This window comes from Gorilla gorilla, chromosome 1 (assembly GCF_029281585.2).
Source record: "Gorilla gorilla gorilla isolate KB3781 chromosome 1, NHGRI_mGorGor1-v2.1_pri, whole genome shotgun sequence".
Classification (NCBI taxonomy): Eukaryota; Metazoa; Chordata; class Mammalia; order Primates; family Hominidae; genus Gorilla; species Gorilla gorilla.
This window is the reverse complement of record NC_073224.2, coordinates 64,254,781-64,279,844: the sequence shown is the minus strand read 5'-3', so window position 1 is coordinate 64,279,844 and position 25,064 is coordinate 64,254,781. Positions and strand designations below refer to the sequence as shown.

The following is a 25,064-nucleotide window of genomic DNA, read 5'->3' as shown; positions in this document are numbered from 1 at the left end:
TTTAGACTTTCCTGTAAAATATAGACATATAGGATTTTCAATTTAAATTTCTCTTTGAACTCATCTTTAATACAGTCCCACAAATTCTACATGTTGTACTTTTATTATGTATTTCATGATATTCCTAATTTTCATTGTGATTTCTTCTCTCATAGTTTTTATATAAACACATTTTTTAATTTTCAAGTATACAGGCTGTTTCCAGTTTGGTTTTCTTTTTTGTGGTCTGGTTTACTTTATTTTTACTGTGGTCAGAGAACACACTGTTATTTTAAATGCACTGAAATTTATAGATGGTTTATGTGTGATAGAGGGATACGAATTTTGCAGTTTCAAAGTTTGTATTACCATTAGGGGAAGCTGCTTTGAAATCTTCCCATATCACTGTGTATTTAATTATTTCCCAATCTAGTTCTGCTCATTTTTATACATATATATGTCATATAGTTTGTCCATTCCAAATTAGAATTTATATTGCCACTTGCTAAATTAAACTTCTTGTAATTATGAAGTAGTCTACTTAATCTCTAGTGATATGTATTGCCTTATAGTCTATTTTGTCTGATATTAATGTGTTTATACAGCATATCTTGATAAATATAACCTTGTTTTGTAGAAGTTGTTGGTGAAGCAGGACAGATCAGTTATATAATTGGTACACATAAGTATAAAAACTGAGTTGAAAATAACAAATTATAATTATTCCACCTGAAGTCCCAGCATCTTCATTCTGAAATTAAATTATTTAGTAATTTTTCAATATTATATAGATTAAAATCATCCTTCTATGTCCTTAGACTGTGCCTTTTCTAGTCTTCCATATCTCTTCTCTTCCTTGGTGTGTAATGTTTCACCTCAAAACACATTTGATGCACTTGCTACTGATATGGACAGGAGATAGGGAAATACTGAGTAGAAGAGGGCAGTTCCCCAGCAAAGGCTTCACCCTTAAGCCTGGAGACCCACAGCCCTAAGTGGAAACAGTCATTTCTGTCTTTGTACCCAAAAAGCTGCCTTTTGGCCCCCCATGCCCCTCTATCCTGTACCCATAAAAACTCCAAACCCCAGGCTCCAGAAGCAGACAAGCAGACAAAGACACAAGGAGATAAAAAGACAAACAGTGGAACAGCACAGCAGAGAAAACAAAGAGAAGGAATTTCTGAACACTGAGAGGAGTTTGGCTGGGGATGGTGGAAGAGGAGCTCAGCTGCTGGATGGCCAAACTCCCAGGTCAGGTCATTTTTCCACTCCATCCCCCTTCTAGCTCCCCATCCATCCTGCTGAGAGCCACCTCCACCACTCGATAAAACCCCACATTCATGGCTTGTGAAGGCTCAATTCTCCTGGGATGCTGGGCAAAAGCTTGGGATACAGAAAGCTGTCACATTGGCCCTCTGCCCTTCTGTAAAGGCAGAGGGACCATTGAGCTGGTAACACTTAAGCCATCTGCAGATGGCAAGGCAAAAATAGCTGGAGGCACCCACCCACGGGACTGGAGCCCAAAGCACTCACCCCGGCTCCTACACATGCCCATCTGCATGCTCCCCCTCTTGTCAGGGGTTTAAGCAGTGAACAGTGGTGGCAATGGAACAGGCGAGACACACCCGTGTTGCAAGTACTGTGAGGGGGATCAGGGAACTCTCCCATTTCACTACCAATCTAGCTTTGGGACTCTTCATGGCAGGGCTACATCTGGTCTAGCCCTTCCTCTGCAGTCAACAGAATACACTTGACCCATCAGTTAGTCTGCTTCTGAAAACTTATGCGGTATATGAAATTTCTCCTCACAACTGTAAGTATCATTTATCTTTCTCTGTGTTCTAATTTAGGAATGGTCAGGGTTCTAAATATATATATGTGTGTGTGTGTGTGTGTGTGTGTGTGTGTGTGTGTGTGTGCGTGTATTTTTGAGACGGAGTCTCACTCTGTCGCCCAGGCTGGAGTGCAGTGGCATAATCTCAGCTCACTGCAACCTCCACCTCCCAGATTCAAGCGATTCTCCTGCCTCAGCTTCCTGAGTAGCTAGGACTACAGGCGCCTGCCACCACAATATTTTTTTTTCATGTTTCTTTCATTTTTTTTTATTATTATACTTTAAGTTTTAGGGTACATATGCACAATGTGCAGGTTAGTTACATATGTATACATGTGCCATGCTGGTGTGCTGCACCCATTAACTCGTCATTTAGCATTAGGTATATCTCCTAATGCTATCCCTCCCCCCTCCCCCAACCCCACAACAGTTCCCAGAGTGTGATGTTCCCCTTCCTGTGTCCATGTGTTCTCACTGTTCAATTCCCATCTATGAGTGAGAACATGCGGTGTTTGGTTTTTTGTCCTTGCGATAGTTTACTGAGAATGATGATTTCAAATTTCATCCATGTCCCTACAAAGGACATGAACTCATCATTTTTTATGGCTGCATAGTATTCCACGGTGTATATGTGCCACATTTTCTTAATCCAGTCTATCATTGTTGGACATTTGGGTTGGTTCCAAGTCTTTGCTATTGTGAATAGTGCCGCAGTAAACATACATGTACATGTGTCTTTACAGCAGCATGATTTATAGTCCTTTGGGTATACACCCAGTAATGGGATGGCTGGGTCAAATGGTATTTCTAGTTCTAGATCCCTGAGGAATTGCCACACTGACTTCCACAATGGTTGAACTAGTTTACAGTCCCACCAACAGTGTAAAAGTGTTCCTATTTCTCCACATCCTCTCCAGCACCTGTTGTTTCCTGACTTTTTAATGATTGCCATTCTAACTGGTGTGAGATGGTATCTCATTGTAGTTTTGATTTGCATTTATCTGATGGCCAGTGATGATGAGCATTTTTTCATGTGTCTTTTGGCTGCATAAATGTCTTCTTTTGAGAAGTGTCTGTTCATATCCCTTACCCACTTTTTGATGGGGTTGTTTTTTTTTTCTTGTAAATTTGTTTGAGTTCATTGTAGATTCTGGATATTAGCCCTTTGTCAGATGAGTAGGTTGCGAAAATTTTCTCCCATTTTGTAGGTTGCCTGTTCACTCTGATGGTAGTTTCTTTTGCTGTGCAGAAGCTCTTTAGTTTAATTAGATCCCATTTGTCAATTTTGGCTTCTGTTGCCATTGCTTTTGGTGTTTTAGACATGAAGTCCTTGCCCATGCCTATGTCCTGAATGGTAATGCCTAGGTTTTCTTCTAGGGTTTTTATGGTTTCAGGTCTAACGTTAAGTCTTTAATCCATCTTGAATTAATTTTTGTATAAGGTGTAAGGAACGGATCCAGTTTCAGCTTTCTCCACATGGCTAGCCAGTTTTCCCAGCACCATTTATTAAATAGGGAATCCTTTACCCATTGCTTGTTTTTCTCAGGTTTATCAAAGATCAGATAGTTGTAGATATGCGGCGTTATTTCTGAGGGCTCTGTTCTGTTCCATTGATCTATATCTCTGTTTTGTTACCAGTACCATGCTGTTTTGGTTACTGTAGCCTTGTAGTATAGTTTGAAGTCAGGTAGTGTGATGCCTCCAGCTTTGTTCTTTTGGCTTAGGATTGACTTGGTGATGTGGGCTCTTTTTTGGTTCCATATGAACTTTAAAGTAGTTTTTTTCCAATTCTGTGAAGAAAGTCATTGGTAGCTTGATGGGGATGGCATTGAATCTATAAATTACCTTGGGCAGTATGGCCATTTTCACGATATTGATTCTTCCTACCCATGAGCATGGAATGTTCTTCCATTGGTTTGTATCCTCTTTTATTTCACTGAGCAGTGGTTTGTAGTTCTCCTTGAAGAGGTCCTTCACGTCCCTTGTTGGATTCCTAAGTATTTTATTCTCTTTGAAGCAATTGTGAATGGGAGTTCACTCATGATTTGGCTCTCTGTTTGTCTGTTATTGGTGTATAAGAATGCTTGTGATTTTTGTACATTGATTTTGTATCCTGAGACTTTGCTGAAGTTGCTTATCAGCTTAAGGAGATTTTGGGCTGAGACAATGGGGTTTTCTATATACACAATCATGTTGTCTGCAAACAGGGACAATTTGACTTCCTCTTTTCCTAATTGAATACCCTTTATTTCCTTCTCCTGCCTAATTGCCCTGGCCAGAACTTCCAACACTATGTTGAATAGGAGTGGTGAGAGAGGGCATCCCTGTCTTGTGCCAGTTTTCAAAGGGAATGCTTCCAGTTTTTGCCCATTCAGTATGATATTGGCTGTGGGTTTGTCATAGATAGCTCTTATTATTTTGAGATACGTCCCATCAATACCTAATTTATTGAGAGTTTTTAGCATGAAGGGTTGTTGAACTTTGTCAAAGGCCTTTTCTGCATCTATTGAGATAATCATGTGGTTTTTGTCTTTGGTTTTGTTTATATGCTGGATTACATTTATTGATTTGCGTATATTGAACCAGCCTTGCATCCCAGGGATGAAGCCCACTTGATCATGGTGGATAAGCTTTTTGATGTGCTGCTGGATTCGGTTTGCCAGTATTTTATTGAGGATTTTTGCATCAATGTTCATCAAGGATATTGGCCTAAAATTCTCTTTTTTGGTTGTGTCTCTGCCCGACTTTGGTATCAGGATGATGCTGGCCTCATAAAATGAGTTAGGGAGGATTCCCTCTTTTTCTATTGATTGGAATAGTTTCAGAAGGAATGGTGCCAGTTCCTCCTTGTACCTCTGGCAGAATTTGGCTGTGAATCCATCTGGTCCTGGACTCTTTTTGATTGGTAAGCTATTGATTATTGCCACAATTTCAGATCCTGTTATTGGTCTATTCAGAGATTCAACTTCTTCCTAGTTTAGTCTTGGGAGAGTGTATGTGTCGAGGAATTTATCCATTTCTTCTAGATTTTCTAGTTTATTTGCATAGAGGTGTTTGTAGTATTCTCTGATGGTAGTTTGTATTTCTGTGGGATCGGTGGTGATGTCCCCTTTATCATTTTTTATTGCATCTATTTGATTCTTCTCTCTTTTTTCTTTATTAGTCTTGCAAGCGGTCTATCAATTTTGTTGATCCTTTCAATATTCAACATTCTTAAAGAAAAGAATTTTCAACCCAGAATTTCATATCCAGCCAAACTAAGCTTCATAAGTGAAGGAGAAATAAAATACTTCACAGACAAGCAAATGCTGAGAGATTTTGTCACCACCAGGCCTGCCCCAAAAGAGCTCCTGAAGGAAGCACTAAACATGGAAAGGAACAACCGGTACCAGCCACTGCAAAATCATGCCAAAATGTAAAGACCATCGAGATTAGGAAGAAACTGCATCAACTAACGAGCAAAATAACCAGCTAACATCATAATGACAGGATCAAATTCACACATAACAATATTAACTTTAAATGTAAATGGACTAAATGTTCCAATTAAAAGACACAGACTGGCAAATTGGATAAAGAGTCAAGACCCATCAGTGTGCTGTATTCAGGAAACCCATCTCATGTGCAGAGACACACATAGGCTCAAAATAAAAGGATGGAGGAAGATCTACCAAGCAAATGGAAAACAAAAAAAGGCAGGGGTTGCAATCCTAGTCTCTGATAAAACAGACTTTAAACCAACAAAGATCAAAAGAGACAAAGAAGGCCATTACATAATGGTAAAGGGATCAATTCAACAACAAGAGCTAACTATCCTAAATATATATGCACCCAATACAGGAGCACCCAGATTCATAAAGCAAGTCCTGAGTGACCTACAAAGAGACTTAGACTCCCACACAATAATAATGGGAGACTTTAACACCCCACTGTCAACATTAGACAGATCAACGAGACAGAAAGTTAACAAGGATACCCAGGAATTGAACTCAGCTCTGCACCAAGTGGACCTAATAGACATCTACAGAACTCTCCACCCCAAATCAACAGAATATACATTTTTTTCAGCACCACACCACACCTATTCCAAAATTGACCACATACTTGGAAGTAAAGCTCTCCTCAGCAAATGTAAAAGAACAGAAATTATAACAAACTGTCTCTCAGACCACAGTGCAATCAAACTAGAACTCAGGATTAAGAAACTCACTCAAAACCGCTGAACTACATGGAAACTGAACAACCTGCTCCTGAATGACTACTGGGTACATAACGAAATGAAGGCAGAAATAAAGTTGTTCTTTGAAACCAACGAGAACAAAGACACAACATACCAGAATCTCTGGGACACATCCAAAGCAGTGTGTAGAGGGAAATTTATAGCACTAAATACCCACAAGAGAAAGCAGGAAAGATCCAAAATTGACACCCTAACATCACAATTAAAAGAACTAGAAAAGCAAGAGCAAACACATTCAAAAGGTAGCAGAAGGCAAGAAATAACTAAAATCAGAGCAGAACTGAAGGAAATAGAGACAAAAAAAAACCCTTCAAAAAATTAATGAATCCAGGAGCTGGTTTTTTGAAAGGTTTTTTGAAAGGACCACCACAATATTTTTAAGAAATAATTCCACTATGTCTGCTTTCTGATCAATTCTCTTTGGTTAACAGGTTTGCATTGAAAGTTAAACAGTGATTTGAATTTACATTAGTGCCAATTTTGCTTCAATTTTATGGCGGCATTATTTGTACCCTGTTGAATGGTGAGATGAATTTTCTATTAATGCTAATTCTCCCCTGTTCCCATGAATGTAAAACTAGATTAAATAAACTCTAATAATTTTCATAGAAAATAGTAGACTTATTATTTGGAGTGCAGTGTTTCCTCAGCCAAGCTCTTCAGATTGTGCAACATTTTACTTGGTTTTATTCCATGGTTTAGCCTGGCACTGACCCAACCAGTGCTCTTGAAAACACATGCTGAAGGTCACATTAGGGAAGAATATGAGTGAGTGAGTGAGTCAGTGCATGTCCACTAACTCCTCTAGAATAAACAAATATCTGTCTGACCAGGTATTAATCAACTTAGTAGGTGGAAAGCTTATTTAAAAAAAGAATTCCTTCTAGATGCCAGCAGAAAATAGGTTACCAAAGAACTGATTTGGCCAAAACTTTTCCTATAGAATTATTAAAGGTTAAAACACTTACTACATTCTAAATTAAAAGAATTATCTACTGCTAGAAGTTTCTGGAAGCCATATTCCTTAGGAACAACTCAAATGTTTGGCCTCAATGTAATTTATCAAAGTGTCTTTCCCCAAATCTCACTGTTACCAGAAAATTACACCATATTACTCATTCCTAAGGCAGATGAGAAATGTCATCCCATTATTGCCTTATATTTCCTAGAGTGAACTGACCAGTTGTATATTGGTAATTGCATAAATTCCTTGAGGGCAGGAACTATGCCTGGTGAAGTTATAGACATATCATACATATGTAATGAATATTTACTGAATTTTACATCATGACAAATTCTACCACAATTTCATGAGAACTTAAAAAATAAGTTTGCAAGAAAATATTTTATAATGGTGGTACATATTGAGACCATTTTAGAAGACTACTGTGTTACACAACACTGTTACCTAAGAGGAAAATAAATTGGCATGTAGTTATCCAAACTCAGTAATCATTTTTAGGGTAAATGATGAGATCACACTATATTAACATATTTATTAATGATGATCATAAAGCAATACTTCCACAAAAATAATCACCACAAACTTAGAGTGAAGTGAGTATAAGGTGATTTACTAACAGATGCTCAATGAGGATCAAATAAATACAAGAAATTATAAAATTTAAAATTGTGAGCATCCAAATGTTAGCATAAAATTCATTTTCCTTTCACATTTTATTTTGAAAGTTTTGAAATCAACAGAAAAGATGCAAAAATAATATAACATCCATAGACTCCTTGTCTCGATTCCTCAATGTTAACCTTTTTTAATTTTATTTTTATTTTTATTATACTTTAAGTTCTAGGGTACATGTGCACAATGTGCAGGTTTGTTACATATGTATACATGTGCCATGTTGGTGTGCTGCATCCATTAACTCACCATTTACATTAGGTATACCTCCTAATGCTATCCCTCCCCCCTCCCCCCACCCCATGACAGGCCCTGGTGTGTGATGTTCCCCTTCCTGTGTCCATGTGTTCTCATTGTTCAATTCCCACCTGTGAGTGAGAACATACGGTGTTTGGTTTTTTGTCCTTGCGACAGTTTCCTGAGAATGATGATTTCCAGCTTCATCCATGTCCCTACAAAGGACATGAACTCATCCTTTTTTATGGCTGCATAGTATTCCATGGTGTACATGTGCCACATTTTCTTAATCCAGTCTATCATTGATGGACATTTGGGTTGGTTCCAAGTCTTTCCTATATTTGATTTTCTTACAGTGTGTACGTGTTTGTGTGTGTGTGTGTTGAACCCTTTAACAATTATTTGCAGTTATTTATTATTATTTAACAATTATTTGCAGTTCATCCCTAAATACCAAAGTGTATATATCCTAAGAAAAAAGGCATTTTTCCTATATAACAATAATACAATGATCTCATTGAGGAAACAACATACAATGTAATATAGAGTTCATTTTCAAATTTTCCCAATTATGCCAATAATGTCCTTTGTATCTTTTGCTTCTTTCTTTCCTTCTTTCTTTCTTTCTTTCTTTTTTTTTTTTTTTTTTTTTTTTGATAGAGTCTCATTTTGTTGCCCAGGCTGGAATGCAGTGGTGCGACCTCGGCTCTCTGCACTTCCACCTCCTGGGTTCAAGTGATTCTCCTGCCTCAGCCTCTTGAGTAGCTGGTTTTACAGGCACACACCACAACACTTGGCTAATATTTGTATTTTTAGTAGAGACGGGCTTTTGCCATGTTGGCCAGGCTGGTCTCGAACTCCTGATCTCAAGTGATCTGCCCGCATCAGCCTCCCAAAGTGCTGAGATTGTAGGCATGAGCCACTGCACCCAGCCTCTTTTTATTTTTTTTAAGTTTTCCTAAGATTCAATCACTAATCACACACTGCAATTAGTTGCCTCTTTAGTCTCCTTTATCCTGGAAGAGTTTCCCAGACTCTTTTATTTTTCATAGCATTGGCATATTTGAAGGCCCAGACCAGTTGTTTTCCAGAATAACAATTTGGATATTTTAGATGATCAGATAAAGTTTATGTAATCTGAACAAGAATGCTGTACAGATGAAAGTGTGTCTTTCCTGGTATATCCCAGAAGGGGCAACTGATATCAGTTTCTCACCTCCTACTTCCCTTCTATGTCCCCTGTAGGCAAACTGTGGTATTACCCATCTCCTGAACCCATCAGGGGCTTTATTTTCCTTGGCCTCTGATGATACAGCCTTCCCTTTAGAAAAACCTCTTTCCACTTTTTCTCTAACTTTTCAAGGCTTCCGTTTGTTCACTGCTCAATTCAAATATCTCCCCTTACCATAAAATATTCTATACTACGAATAGTATTCTATTCATATTCATATTTGCATACTATTCAAATAACAATATGAATAGTATTCTATTCATATTCATATTTGAATAGAATACTATTCATATTTGTATAGAATACTATTCAGATTGTTATTCTGGAAAACTGGTCTGGGCCTTCAAACATGCCAATGTCATATGTCTTGTCATCCTGCTAGCCTGCATGCCTGCTGGCCTATTCATAGCATAGATATTTTATGGTAAGGGTGATATTTGAATTGATACTATACTGCCTCAAGTTGCATCATATCTCCCTCTTCAAACGTCTTTTAGTTTTTTAAATACACTATTATGGACTGAGTTAGGTCCCCTCAAAATTCACATGTTGAAGTTATAAAACTCAGAATGTGAATGCATTTAGAAATAGAGTCTGTAAAGCGATGATAATTAAAAATAAATAAGCAAAGTGGGCCCTAATATGACTAATGTCCAATCAGAAGAGAAAATTAGGGCATAAACATGTATAGAGGGAGGACCATGTGAATACACAAGGTGAAGACAAGGAGAGAGGCCTCTTAAGAAATCAACCTTGCTAACACCCTCATCTAAGGCTTCTAGCCTCCAGAATTGTGAGAAAATAAATTTCTATTGTGTAAGCCACCCAGTCTGTGGTATACTTTGTTAGGGCAGCCCTAGCAAGCAAACACATGCACTCAGTGCTTTAATCTAATGAATGACTTGGTAGTTACACGTGTATAGATACTAATGTTATAATTACCATATGCCTAGTGATCCTGCTGGCCTGCCATCCCACTGAGAGCAGCAACTATGGACCTAGAATTCCCCACATCTGGGTTTCATTTCCCACAGAGCTCATCAGGATCCTGTGCACTCAGTAAACAATAATTTGATGGTCCTTGATGGATGACTAAATTTAAATTACCTTAGGAAAAAAATCAATCCTATAATTAATTGCCCCATTGTTTATAAGAATTCATCCATGACACATGTTTTTAATTTACCCCTTACCCTCTGAGTGTCATGTAACTCTCCAGAGATTTTCTCTTCCTCTCTGTAAAACTACTTCTTAAAAGCTTTTAATTCTTAAGGAAATTTTTAGAATTTAAGAAAGAAAAAAAATCCAGTTTACTAAGTGCCTATTCTTTCTTCAAAACAGTTTTCTCTATTTTCTAAAAATATGTCAAGTTGACTTAAAATAATCATAATAAAAATGACAAAAATTAAGACAATAAAGAATATCATGTTATTTCAAGTAACTGCAGTATTTATTTGTATTACTTTGTACATAAATTTCTAGAGAAATCAAGGCTTTATAGCTGCACTCGGTTTGCATTGATACTTACCTCTGCTTTTAGTGTAGGAGACATTTTCCAATGGTAAACACTGCTTTATATCTTCAGGCTCATTAATCCCCAGCATCGGTGTGCCTCATCACAGATGAGAAAATGCAGGAGGTTCCTGTTTGGGGCCTTGCTGTCATGGTTTCTTGTTGCTAGCAACACACAGAAGCATGACCAGCTGCTGCTGCTGCTGCTGCTGTTCCTGTTAGTCTGCTAACTAAATATGGGTGAATTTTTCTATGAGTCAGTATTTCTATACTGTCAATAACAATGTGTGTGTGTGTTTCAATTAAGGCCTGATTGTTAAGTCACTAAGGATCGACTGAATCCAATTCTAACATGAATAATCTTCAAAATTTGGCTTATGGTGTGCCATAGATGTCCAGCTAAACTGAATATAATACTCAGGCATGAATTATGTTAAGAAAATTACTGCTGATTGAAGCTATCGTTCATGGATTAACTCACACTTAATAAAAAGCTATGTTCCTTTGATATCTTTTCAGGTTTAGTCCAGATTTGGTGGGAGTAGGTAGAGGGATGTTCTGTGGTCTTGTAAAATTGGGAAGCATTAAGAAATACAAAATTAAACATATTCCAATAATACATAAAGTTTTAGAGACTAATTAATGTCAATTTGTATCATGACTCTCCTAAAAGGGAATAGAGAATTTTCTAATTCTAACACTCATTTGGAGTAACTTATGGCAACTACAGAAAACATGGTTTAAGACACACAGGAGTTCCATATGTATTTGCAAGTAATTTGAGATGCAGTATCATATGATGCAGAGTTAGAGGCAGAAGACCTGAATTCTTCTCTTACCTCTGTCAAGAATTAGCTGTGTGAACTTGGGAAGGCCTGGGGAAAGTCATTTTTATCCCATGTCTCATTTTTAAATTTGTAAAATGGAGATAAACTTATAAGGCTATTGTGAAAATTAAATTAATAAATGCATAGTGAAATTACTGTGTAAAATGAAAATCACTATATGAATATGAGTTGATATTCCATTTATAAGATGCTGCTTACATTTCCTTCAGGATTTATAGTACTTGCTGTCTCTGATTAAAAGTTGTCCTACTCTCTGGCTCTAAAATACTGCAAAATGAAGCAATCTTCTATCTGATATAGTCGTCTAATTACAAGTCCAGGTCAAGCAAAATAAGACAATGTTTGAAAGTTTTTCTGATTTTTGAATTTAAAGAAATACTTTCAAATAAAGACTATAAATATAAATTTGCTTTTATTTTGAAACCATAGAATGATAAAATAAAAATTAGTAGGATGGTTACTTATGGCAAAAGACACAGGGACAGAAAATGGATGTCTCTGAATATGTGTGTGTGTGTGTGTGTGTGTATGTGTATTTACATAGATATGTATACATATGTGTATACATATATACACATACACACACACTTTGGAACCCTGTAAATGCTTTATGCTCTATCAAAACTGTAATCAAAAACTGTGATTATTTCAAAAATAAAAGCTAAGCAGTTACTCAAAATTTTTTGAAGTAAAGGGATCTAACTGCATATCAAATTGTTGACAAAACCACACAGAGAAAAATTATTTCGAGTGACTTTAAAACGCAGGTTTTTTTTACTACCACTAGTGAGATATATCCCAAGTATAAAAATCTCCACAAAGAAATCACAAGCTTTATTCGGCAGCATTATTATTAATGATAATAATGTTTGTATTGTTATTTTGAAATTACTATATGTATATGGCATAAGATAAATAAGTATGTACATGTAATTAGGAACCAAGAGTTTCAATATAAGAAAATTTGGGGAGAAAGCAAAATAATAGAGGTATAGAATTATCAAGGTAGAACAACATAAATTAAGACATGTAATTATATATTTAAATATAAATATTAACATGAACACATGGTTTTTCCTTTTTCTAAAATATATAGACCTTGAATTTATTTTTAAAATATATAACTTGAATTTATTTTTTTAGATACATATTACATAACCACCTCTTCACTGAAAAGCTACAGAAGCAGTGGCAAACCAGTAGTAATGACCACCCCTGGGGCCCAGATTCAGGTCTCTAAACTTTAATTCTGTCCTCAGGGAACTGATTGTTTCCAGGACTGGCTGGACAATATGTTGAATAAGTCTGGAACATCTTGTTGTGCTGAAAAGCAAGAAAGCAATCAAGGATTACAGGGAACATGTCAAAGAGACAGAGAACCCAATTAGAGCAGCTCTCACTGGCGAAACTGTGGAACAGTTGGAGCAACAATAAAAATGACTGGAAAGGTCATATATATCCATAAGTTACTAATTATACAAAAACAAAACACACACACACATACACACTCATTGGTCACCTTTGATAATTACTAGAAAATTTCAAATACTGATTTTAAAAAGAGAAAGCATTATGGATTGTTTGTTCTGTCTTTCCTGTGTGTAGTGTATTTCATGCTGTTTTCCCAAGGTAATTGTTCAGTATAAAATCCTGTTTTCTCAACTGAAGATGACTCAGAAGTCTACCAGAGCACCGAACTCTGTGGGATCAGCTGAAGCCATTGCTGAAATTGTATCACAGGTCAATTCCTCCCTCTGCCCACTCCTGTTCCCAAGGGCACTCCCTAGTCAGTATCCTGGATGCTAACCTCCATGACAGTTTGCTTCCCAAGAAATCTAACCTGTTGCAAGCAGTTATTGTCATGTGTGGTTTAAGAAAGCGAAACCTAAAATAGGGTTTTAGAGCTGAATTAACCTGCTCCAGAGCTGGCAATGAGGAGCCTACCGCTGATGGCAGGTGGAGCACAAATAGCCTCTGACACAAGATACCAATGCAAATGGTAATATTTTCACTAGGTTGGTGCACTGCTGAAGAGAAATGCATTAGCTAGTGCAATGTGTCAGAAATTGTGAAACATGGGGGAGTAGTAATTATAAGGAGACTTGAGTGAGCTCAAGTAACACTCTGGGAAGAAAGATGAAAACTAAGAGTGATTAATTTACAAATAAAAGTTAAGTGTAAAAGTCATAGGTCACCTTGGTCAGAGAGAGAGAGAGACTGGAGGAAGAGGAGTCACGTCTTTTCTCCTAAGGTGGGAAGGCAGACTGTACAGAAAAAGCTGATGACGAGGCCTATAAAAGTAGCAAAACTCCAAAAAAGGTTAAACTTCCAACCAAGGCAGGTCTGCAACACCAACATCAGGTTACTGTCTGGGAAAAAGTATGATCTTGACACATGAGGTAGGGAGAGCTAGGTTGGTGTACCTGAACATCTTGAACTCTCTTCCAAAAAATATTGATCCCAAAAGCAATGCTTACTAAATGCCCTCCACTTATCTCCATCTCAATGTCTTCCTTTCAGGAAAATCAATCTGCAATAGTAACCAAATACCTAATGAAAATCTTCTCCATGGAAGAATTCTAGCTAATAAATGTAAAAAGATTATAGAATTAGTAAATCACCATTGGCAAACTGTAATGAAATTATCTGGCCTCTCATCACTGTATAACAAGCAACGCATTAACCTACTGATCAATCTTAACATCACTAAAAGTGAAACTCAATAATATGCCCCCTACATGCCCCTGATGCAATGAAAGATGCTATGTATAGCACCACCTATAAAGTATTTTTTCCAAAGTTGAACCTGAATCTAATCAAGTCTATAAATTGTCAACTTACAGGAAATATGGGTGATAGAGATACACCCACCATACCTAGAGGTAGAAAAATAATAAACTAGTATCTTCAACAAATATATGACATTATTTTAAAAAGCCATTTAGAGACATATTAACTAAATACAATATGTGGTCTGTGTTTGGATCCTGATTCAAAAAACTGTAAAAAGACATGTTTTTAGATAAAAGAAGAAAATAGAACATTGGGCCAATTATCGGATGATGTGACATTATTTTTAAAATATTGTTATTCGTGATGAAATACTGCTAAGCTAAGCCTTTTTTATAATTATCTATTAAAGATGTATATTGTAATATTTATAGGTGAAATTATGCAATATCTGTTATGTGGTTTATAATAATCTAGAGAAAACTCATATATAAGATAGGGTATAGATAAATAAGAATGGGAAAATGTTGATAATCATTGAGCTGGGTGATGGGTAGATAGGAATTCATTATATTGTCAACTTTAGTACATGTTTAAAATGTTCCAAAATAAGTTTTTAATAATTATTTACATCTTTAATGTTACTCTACATATAATACCAAATCAGAAGATTGAGTTAAGAATTTATGAGGTAATTAAGTTTAAGAAATGTTAGGAATTTTAGGAAAATCTCTTCAGGGCATTAGCCTATGCAAAGAATTTATGACAAAGACCCCAAAAACAAATGCAAGAAAAACAAAAATAGATACATGGGACTTAACTAAACTAAAAAGCTTCTGGATAGCAAAAGAAATAACCAACAAAATAAATAGACTACCTATAGAACGGGGGAAAATATCTGCAAATTATGTCCCTGGCAAAGGACTAATATCCAGAATTCACAAGGAACTCAAATAACCCAAGAAAAAAGGAAACCACCCCATTAAAAACTAGGCAAAGGACATGAACAGACATTTCTCAAAAGAAAAAATACAAATGGCCAACAAACTCATGAAAAAATGCTCAATATCACTAATCACCCAAGAAATGCAAATTAAAAACACATTAAAATATCATCTTACATCAGTCAGAATGGCTTCTATTAAAAAGTCAAAAAACAAAAGATGGTGTAGATGCGGGGATAAGGGAATGCTTATATACTGTTGGTGGGAATATAAATTAGTTCAACCTCTATAGAAAATAGTATGGAGGCCAGGCTCGGTGGCTCATGCCTATAATCCCAGCACTTTGGGGGGCTGAGGTGGGTGGATCACTTGAAATCAGGCATTTGAGACGAGCCTGGCCAATGTGGTGAAACCCCATCTCTACTAATATTTAAAAAAATAGCCAGGCATGGTGGTGCATGCCTGTAATCCCAGCTACTAGGGAGCCTGAAACAGGAGAATCACTGGAACCTGGGGGCCAGAGGTTGCAGCGAGCCAAGATCCCACCAGGTCTCAAACTCCTGGTCTCAAGTGATCCTCCCATCTTGGCCTCCCAAAGTTTTGGGATTACAGGCATCGACCACCACACTCAGTCTTGTAGCTTAAATAAAAATATAAAAAGTGAAAGCTTAAAGGAAAAAATATATATGTGCTAAGCAAAGGGTGAGCACATGAAATTCGGTGTGGCTATATTAATATCAGATAAGAAATGCAAGCAAGGAAGGAGATAGATATTAAAAGAGATATTTGGTAATAATAAAAGGGACCATGCATCATGAAGATTTAACAATCATAAATGCATATGGATCTAATGACAGAATTCAAAATATGTGAAACAAAAATCATGGAAATAGAGGTACTAATAGACCAACAACTATAGTTGGGGATTATAAAATCTTTTTGTGCATAAAAGAACAAGTAGAGTTTTAAAAATAAGTATCAACATAGACAGTCTAAACCATACTCTCAACCAACTTGATTTAACTGATTTATAAAACACTTTCTTTTCAAGTGCACATGAAACTTTCATCAAGAGAGACCATGTGAAATACTATAAAATGAATTTCAGTAAATCCTAAAAACTTAAGACTTATAGAATTCTTTTGAGCACAATGGAATTAAACTATAAATCAGTAACAGTAAGTCTAAAAAAGCCTCCAAATATTTAAAAATGAAACAACAATCCTATAACAGAGATTATAAATAAATCATGCGGAAATTAGAAAATATTTTAGACCTGATAATAAAAAATATAATATGTTGAAATTTATGGGATTCAGCTAAAAACGTACTTAGGAGAAATGTTTAGCTTTAAATGGATATCAGAAATTTTTAAAAAATTTTAAGTCAATTATTTAACCTTTCATCTAAATAAGCTAGGAAAAAAGACCCTATTAAAACCAAAGTAGAAGAAAGGAAATAATAAAAATTAAATCAGACCAATTAAATAGAAAACTAACAATAATTAGAGTCAAAAAGTGGTTCTTTGAAAACATTGATAAAATTGATTGATCTCTCTCAAGATTGACCATGAAAAAGACAGAAAATACAAGTTGTCAATAGCAGTAAAAAAAGGAGGAAATAGACATATATTGGCAGTAAACAGTATTATTTCTGTGTAGAGATCTTTTATATTTTGTGTTAGATTTATTGGCAGATATTTGATTTTTTCCATGCTATTATAGACAGTAGTACTGTTTATAATAAAATGTAATAAAATACTGTTTATAATAAAATAAAAAATCAAATATCTATTAATAAATCTAACAAGAATAGAAAAGATCTCTATACTGAAAATAATACCTTGCTGAGAAAAAATAAAGACCTAAATAAATAGATATTTTATATATGTAACATAGAAAATTTCTTATTGTTAATACATTTTTTCTACCCTAATTAACCTGTTCAACACAATCCCAAAATCTCTGTATGCTTTTTAGAAGAAATTATGAAAGTGATTATAAAATTTATATGAAGTGCAAAGGATCTAGACTAGTCTGATTGATCTTAAAACACAAGAATAAAGTTGAGGACTTATACTACTCAATTTCAAAACTTAATAAAAAGGTAGTGTGATCATGACAGTTTAATATTGGCATAAGAACAAAGTTTAATATTGGCATAAGAACAAATAGTTCTTAATACAAAGGTACTGTGATCATGACAGATTAATATGGGCATAAGAACAAATAGTCCTCCAGCTACTGGACAAATATTTGAAAAATATTAAACTTTGATTTCTATCACAATCATATTCAGTACAAATGTTTGTATATTAAGATGAATCATAGACCTATTCATAAGGGCTGGAACTATCAAGCTTTTATGGAAAATGAAAAAAAATATTTTTGTAACCTTAAGTTCATGAGTTAAAATGTATCTCTGAAAAGGACATGTTCAAGTCCTAACCCCAAATATTTATAAATATTACCTTAGACGGAAATAGAGTCTTTTCAGATATAATTAGTTAAGTTAAAATGAGGTCATACTAGAGTATGGCAGGCACTAATCCAATATGATTGGGATCCTTATAAGATGAAGAGAACGGACACAGACACACACAGGGAAGAATGTCTTATGCAGACAGAGGCAGAAATTACAATGGAATGCTAATGATTCCCAATAACCACTAACGTTACAAGAAGCACATGAAATGGATACTCCCTCAGAACTTCCAAAATAAACTAACCCTGAAAACTCCTGGATTTCAGACTTGTAGCCTGCAGAACTATAAGAGAATAGTTTTGTTTTGGTAAGCCAGCCAGTTTACAGTGCTTTGTTACAGCACCTCTGTAAAACTAATATACTTTGGCAAAAATTTCTTAAACAGGATATGAAAAGCACCAAAGAAAAAATATATATATTTCATAAATATACACTTCATAAAAGTTTTTGTTCATCAAAAGTTACCATGTAGAAAATAAATAGGCAAGGCAAAAACAGCAACACATATGACTAGCAAAAGATGTATATCCAGAATACACAAAGAACTCCTCTAAATCTAAAACTTTTTTAAATGAGCAAATACTTGACCAGATATTGTATATTAAGATGAATCACAGACCTAATCATAAGAGCTGAAACTATCAAGCTTTTGCAAAAAATAATGGAAAAATGTATTCATACAAAAATGCATCTTCTTCATAAAGGAGGTATTAGTAAAAATGAGCATATGAAAAGTTGTTCACCATCATTATTCATCAGGTAAATGCAAATTAAAACCACAGTGATCTATATTTCAGACCCACTGTGACGGGTAAAATCAAATATTGCTGAAGATGGAGAGCACCTGCGCTTCTCATATATTGCTGCTGGAATTGTAAAATAGTAGAACTGCTTTAGACAACTATTTCATAGTGGATTATAAAAGCAAACACCTACTCTATGAGACAGCAATTTCATTCTAAAAAAAATAAAACATTTGTTCATTAAGCAAATGTGTATATTCATAGAAGCTTAATTCATTACTGCCAAAAACTGGAAACAACCTGTATCAGTTTTCTAGGACAGTCATAACAATGTACCACAGACTAGGATCCATAAACAACAGAAATTTATTTCCTCACAATTTTGAAAACTACAAGTCCCAGATCAAGATGTGAGCAGAGCTGGTTTCTTCCGAAGCCCTTTCTCCTTGAGTTGCAGATGGCTATCTTTTCCCTGTATGTTTACATGGTATTCCCCTAGTATGTGCATGCAATGGTCAGTATGACATTAGGGCCTACCCTAATTACTTTATTTTAACTAAATTATCTCTTTAAAGACCCTATCTCCAAATGTGTCCGGAATTGGTGGGTTCTTGGTCTCACTGACTTCAAGAATGAAGCCGTGGACCCTCGCAGTGAGTGTTACGGTTCTTAAAGGCGGTGTGTCTAGAGTTTGTTCCTTCTGTTGTTCGGATGTGTTCGGAGTTTCTTCCTTCTGGTTCATGGTTTTGCCAGTTTCAGGAGTGAAGCTGCAGACCTTCACCGTGAGTGGTACAGCTCTTAAGGCAGCGAGTTGTTCGTTCCTCCCAGTGGGTTCGTGGTCTCGCTGGCTTCAGGAGTGAAGCTGCAGACCTTTGAGGTGAGTGTTACAGCTCATAAATGCAGTGTGGACCCAAAGAGTGAGCAGTAGCAAGATTTATTGCAAAGAGCAAAAGAACAAAGCTTCCACAGGGTGGAAGGTGACTCCAGTGGGTTGCCACTGCTGGCCAGGGCAGCCTGCTTTTATTCTTATTTGGCCCCACCCACATCCTCCTGATTGGTCCATTTTACAGAGAGCTGATTGGTCTTTTTTACAGAGAGCTGATTGGTCCGTTTACAATCCCTGAGCTAGACACAAAAGTTCTCCACCTCCCCACTAGATTAGCTAGATACAGAGTGTCAATTGGTGTATTTACAAACCCTGAGCTAGACACAGAGTGCTGATTGGTGCATTTACAATCCCTTAGCTAGACAAAAAGGTTTTCCAAGTCCCCACCAGATTAACTAGATACAGAGTGTCGAGTGGTGCATTCACAAACCCTGAGCTAGACACAGGGTGCTGGTTGGTATGTTTACAAACCTTGAGCTAGATACAGAGTGCTGATTGGTGTATTTACAATCCCTTAGCCACACATAAAGGTTCTCCAAGTCCCCACCAGACTCAGGAGCCCAGCTGGCTTCACCCAGTGGATCCTGCACTGGGGCCACAGGTGGAGCTGCCTGCCAGTCCCACGCAGTGCTCCCGCACTCCTCAGCCCTTGGGCTGGGGACTGGCGCTGTGGAGTAGGGAGCGGCACTGTTGGGGAGGCTCAGGCTGCGCAGGACCCCATGGCGGTCGGGGGAGGCTCAGGCATGGTTGCAAGTCCGGAGCCCTGCCCCACTGCAGGGGCAGCTAAGGCCCAGCTAGAAGTCGAGCACAGCAGCTGCTAGCCCAGGTGCTAAGCCCCTCACTGCCCCGGGCCGGCGGGCCGGCTGGCCACTCCGAATGCGGGGCCCATGGGCCCGCTGAGCCCACGCCCACCCGGAACTCATGCTGGCCTGCAAGCGTCCTGTGCAGCCCCGGTTCCCACCCGCGCCTCTCCCTCCACACATCCCTGCAAGCTGAGGGAGCCGGCTCCGGCCTTGGCCAGCCCAGAAAGGGGCTCCCACAGTGCAGCGGGGGGCTGAAGGGCTCTTCAAGCACGGCCAGAGTGGGTGCCAAGGCTGAGGAGGTGCCGAGAGCGAGCGAGGGCTGTGAGGGCTGCCAGCACGCTGTCACCTCTCACAAATACTGTCACATTCTAAGGTACTGGGAGTTAGGACTTAAACAGAAGAATTTTCTGGGGACATGATTCAGCCCATAACACAACCCAAGAGACCACTAACTTCAGAATGGGCAGTCATCGTGATGGTTAAATTTTATGTGACAAGTTAACTAGACTACCATGCCCAGGTGTTTAGTCAAACACCAGGCTAGATGTTGCCATGAAGGTATTTTATAGATGTGGTTAACATATATAATTAGTTGACTTTGAGTAAAGGAGGCAACCTACTCTAATGTGCATCTCCTTCAGCCAATCCTTGAATAGCTTAAAAGCAAAGGTTGAGATGTCCTGGAGAAAAAGGAATTCTGCCTCAAGACTGTACCATAGAAATCCTGCCTGAGTTTCCAGCTCACTAGTCTGCCCTGCATATTGCAGACTGAAGACAGGGACATCAACTGTTACTTGAGTTTCCAGTCTGCTGACCTACCCTATGGATTTATACTTTCCAAGCCCCTACAACTGACTGAACCAATTTCTTAAATCTTATTGGTTCTATTTCTCTGGAGAATTCTACATGTTATAGTCATGCATGGAAAACTACTGTCACAAAAAGGACCAAAATATTCATACATATGTACAACATGGATAATGCTCAGAAATGCTATACTGCGTGGAAAAAAAAAAAAGCCAGACCAAAAAAGGATGCATACTCCATCATCCCATTTATATGAAGCCCAAGAACAGGCAAAACTCATCTATGGTGATAGAAATAAGAAAATGGCTGTCTGGGGTAGATGAATGAGGATATATATTGACTGAAAATAGACAAAAGGGACCTTCCTGGAGGGATGGAATTGTGCTATATCTTGTTTTCAGTGGTGTTTTCATGGATATGTACCTTTGTCAAAATTCAGAGACTTGAATAGTCAGGATCTATGCATTTCATTCTGTGTAAATTGTATCTTTAAAAAACAATATGAAAAAATTACATATTACCTTAAATTTCAATTATGTATATATATTTATTTCAAATATATTTCAAATATAAATTTTTCAAATGTTAAGTTTTTTATTCACTGTAGATGTAGCTACACTGAATAAAACATATGTGGATGTTTAGGAGTGACTTAACATTAACTCTAACCTCCTAACCATTGTCTACATTCCTTTTCCTGGCCATCTTTCAGAGACTTGTTTAACCATTACGGGGATCCCTGAGGTCATGCAGGCAGTGTGCGACTACTCTTATTAGACATCCAATTTCAGGTTGGTGATCAGTTCATCCCAATCAGGTTCAATGTAACTCAGTCAATATTTACAACAAACAGGAAACTTTAACTGGAGTGAAAGTTATAATTAATCTCTTCGTTATTTTGGTACAGATTACAGTTAAAATGTAACACATTAATTATATTCATGTGTATCATGTGTCAACTACTTAGCTCACTTAAATATCCATTTCCCAGCTGTACTATAAATTCCTCACAGGCTAAGATCATGTTTTAATATTTTTCTGTGTCTCCCAAAAAACTAAGACAGCCTGGATATATATATTTGGCAATTGGATTGATGAATAAATTAGGTGTGTTGTTTTGGCTTTGCCCGGGGAAAATAAGTTAACTCACTTCAGGCTCCCTTCCCCAGCCACTCCCCACACTCCCCCCGACCCTCCACTGAGTTATCCTATTCTATACCATTGAATAAAACCATTGAGTAAATCCATAAGTTTGATTTCAGCTCTCTGGAAGCATTTGATTCATTGTGAAATTTTTTCTCAAAATTATTATAAAATACAATTTAAAAAGGGAATATATGGAGCAAGAGGAAGACAGGGAGATGGAAGAGGAGGAGGAAAAAGAAAATGAAGAAAGCAAAGGAGGAGGAGGGGGAAGAGATGATGAGGATAAAGAAGAAATGTAGAAATTGCAAGTACACAAAATCAGGAATCTTTTAAAAGACTTTGGTTTTATCCTCAAAATTCTTAGGCATAAACGCCATCTCTCTGAATGACTTAAAAAATCAATATAAAGCTTGATTCTATGGTTTATTGATTCTATATTTCAATTATCCCTAATTAAAATGTCTGCTTTGATTTTAATTTCTAAACAAGGGGAAAAAATTACAGGAATTTCTTTTAAATGTACTATTTCATCCTCAACCCAGTGGATGCCATTCCACTATATTTAGTGAATTCCAGTAATATAAATATGTATGATATTCTTGCATATAGATACATATATATTCTTATGCACGAAATTGAGTGGTACTTATTTTCAAAGGATTTAGTAGGAGACAAATATATAAGTGAGTGGCTCTTTCTCCCTAGGATCACAGACCTGTTGCTCCAACTAAAATAAAAAGTATATTCGATTTAAGATATTATGACTCTCTATGATTGATTCAACACATATTTATTGAGCCCTTACTATGCACCTAATACTCTCTTAGTACCTGAATGCTACCTATCCATAAATGAGTGAATAATATTTATAAAGAAATATGGCATAGAAGACTGAAACAGAGAACAACGTGAGATGGAAAATAATCAGGTGGCTTAAATATAATATGGACGATAAGGGCTATTTAAAATCTAAAGGATAGAATAATTGAAGAGTGCTCTGAGATACATTTCCTTATCATCTACACAGCACAACTAATAACATCCTATGAATGTTTTAAATATCAAATGAAATAATAATATATATAAGAAGAGTTAAGTATCCACTATGTATATAAGAAATTTGCCGGGCACGATGGCTCATGCCTGTAATCCCAGCACTTTTTTGGGAGACCAAGGAGGGCGGATCATGAGGTCAGGAGATCGAGACCATCCTGGCTAACACGGTGAAACCCCATCTCTACTAAAAATACAAACAATTAGCCGGGCGTGGTGGCAGGCACCTGTAGTCCCAGCTACTCGGGAGGCTGAGGCAGGAGAATGGCGTGAACCGGGAAGCGGAGCTTGCAGTAAGCGGAGGTTGCACCACTGCACTCCAGCCTGGGTGAGAGAGCGAGACTCGTCAAAAAAAAAAAAAAAAAAAAAAAAAGAAAGAAATTAAAATGGACCAGGTGAAAACAGGCTTACAGAAGTAAAAAAAACTCTAAATTCACATACAAAGAGACACTGCAACCATGATGAGTATCCACATTTCTAGTCCTATGCTTAATAATGTTAAAAGAAAAACTTCAGCCAAATTAAATTTAAAGGAGTTTAATTGAACAATGAACGATTCGTGAATCAGGCAGCTCCCAGAATCATGGCAGATTCAGAAGGACTCCAGGTATGCCTCGTGGTCAGAACAGATTTATCGACAAAAAAAAAAAAAAGTGACGTATAGAAATCAGAGGTGAGGTACAGAACAGCTGGAGTGATTACAGGTTGGCATTTACCTTATTTGAATACAGCTTGAACACTCAGCAGTAAATGACTGGTTGAAGTATGGCTGCTGGGACTGGCCAAGACTCAGCCACTGTTATTAGGCCCATACTCCTAAATTAGGGTTTCAATCTTGTCTACCCACTAGATTAGGCTGCAGTTCCTCCACAAGGACTCAAATATAGAAGTATAGAGTCCTTCTCAGGCCATATTTAGTTTGCTTTAACAATTATGAAAGAATTTTTATAAAGTATTAAATAACATCAAGTATTTGATGATAGGAGACATAGGTGATGGGAGATAAAGTCATAGAGACAAGGAGGGCAAAGGTGCACAGCATCTTATAATGATGTTGTCTTCACTCTTACTAAGGTAAGAATTTTTATGAAGTATTACATTCATTAAATGTTTGATTGCTTTATCTGTCATACCAGTAAAAATGTGTTCATAAATACATATCATAAGGCAACAGGCAATAAATACAAAATATGTAGTATGGTACATGTTGATAAATACTAAGGACAAGCACAAGCAGGGAAAAGAGATAGAAATTATGGGTTGGTGGGGGGAATTGTAATTTCAATTTAGATGACCAGAGACAGCCCCACTGAAAAGGTCTCATTTGAGCAAAGACCTGAGAGATGAGGTGAGGAACAATGACATGTAACTATTTGGAGGAACAGCATTTCAGGTAGAAGAACAACATCAGTAGCAGTTCTGACGGGGGTGAGGCCTGTTGTGTTTGAGAAACAGCCAGGCGAGCAGTGTGCCTGGAGGCATGAGTGAGAGGAGGATGATAGGAGACAAAGACACAGAGGCAAGGAGGGTGAAGCTGCACAGCGTCTTATAATGACATTGTCTTCACTCTTACTAAGGTAAGAAGCCATTAGAAGGTCGTGACCAGAGAAATGAAATTATTGTTTATGGTAGGAGATTATTCTGGCTGGTGTCACTGGTGAAATGGAGAGAATAGTTATAAAGTTATCATTGCAACTAGGTGAAGAGATGATAGGGGCTTGGACCAGGATGGTTGCAGTGAATGTTGTGAGAAGTGTTTGGATCCTCAACTCTACTGTCAAATTGTTTACAGCCCAGTTAGGAGAAAAAGTCTGGGAAACTTTAATGTATTTTTAAAAAGAGAGAGAAATAAATCGTTAGAAGCTAAATGATATGAGTACAATTACAAATTTAAGAGTGATTTGGGAAAAGCAAATTGAACAATGTGACAGAAAGGTGACTGATTAATAGT

General features: G+C 37.0%; 1 long non-coding RNA gene across 5 annotated transcripts in view; it reads right to left on the bottom strand.

The window, feature by feature from the left end:
* Window positions 1-25,064, bottom strand: part of LOC129531652 (uncharacterized) — a 556,454-nt gene that overhangs the window by 299,544 nt on the left and 231,846 nt on the right. For 4 of the 5 annotated variants that reach the window (XR_010135176.1, XR_010135174.1, XR_010135175.1 and 1 more), the window contains exon 1: window positions 10,686-11,156. The exons of the other annotated variant lie outside the window; for it this stretch is intronic. This is a non-coding gene — a long non-coding RNA (uncharacterized lncRNA). Of the gene's footprint in view, window positions 1-10,685; window positions 11,157-25,064 lie in introns of those variants that run through there. 5 annotated transcript variants of the gene reach the window in all.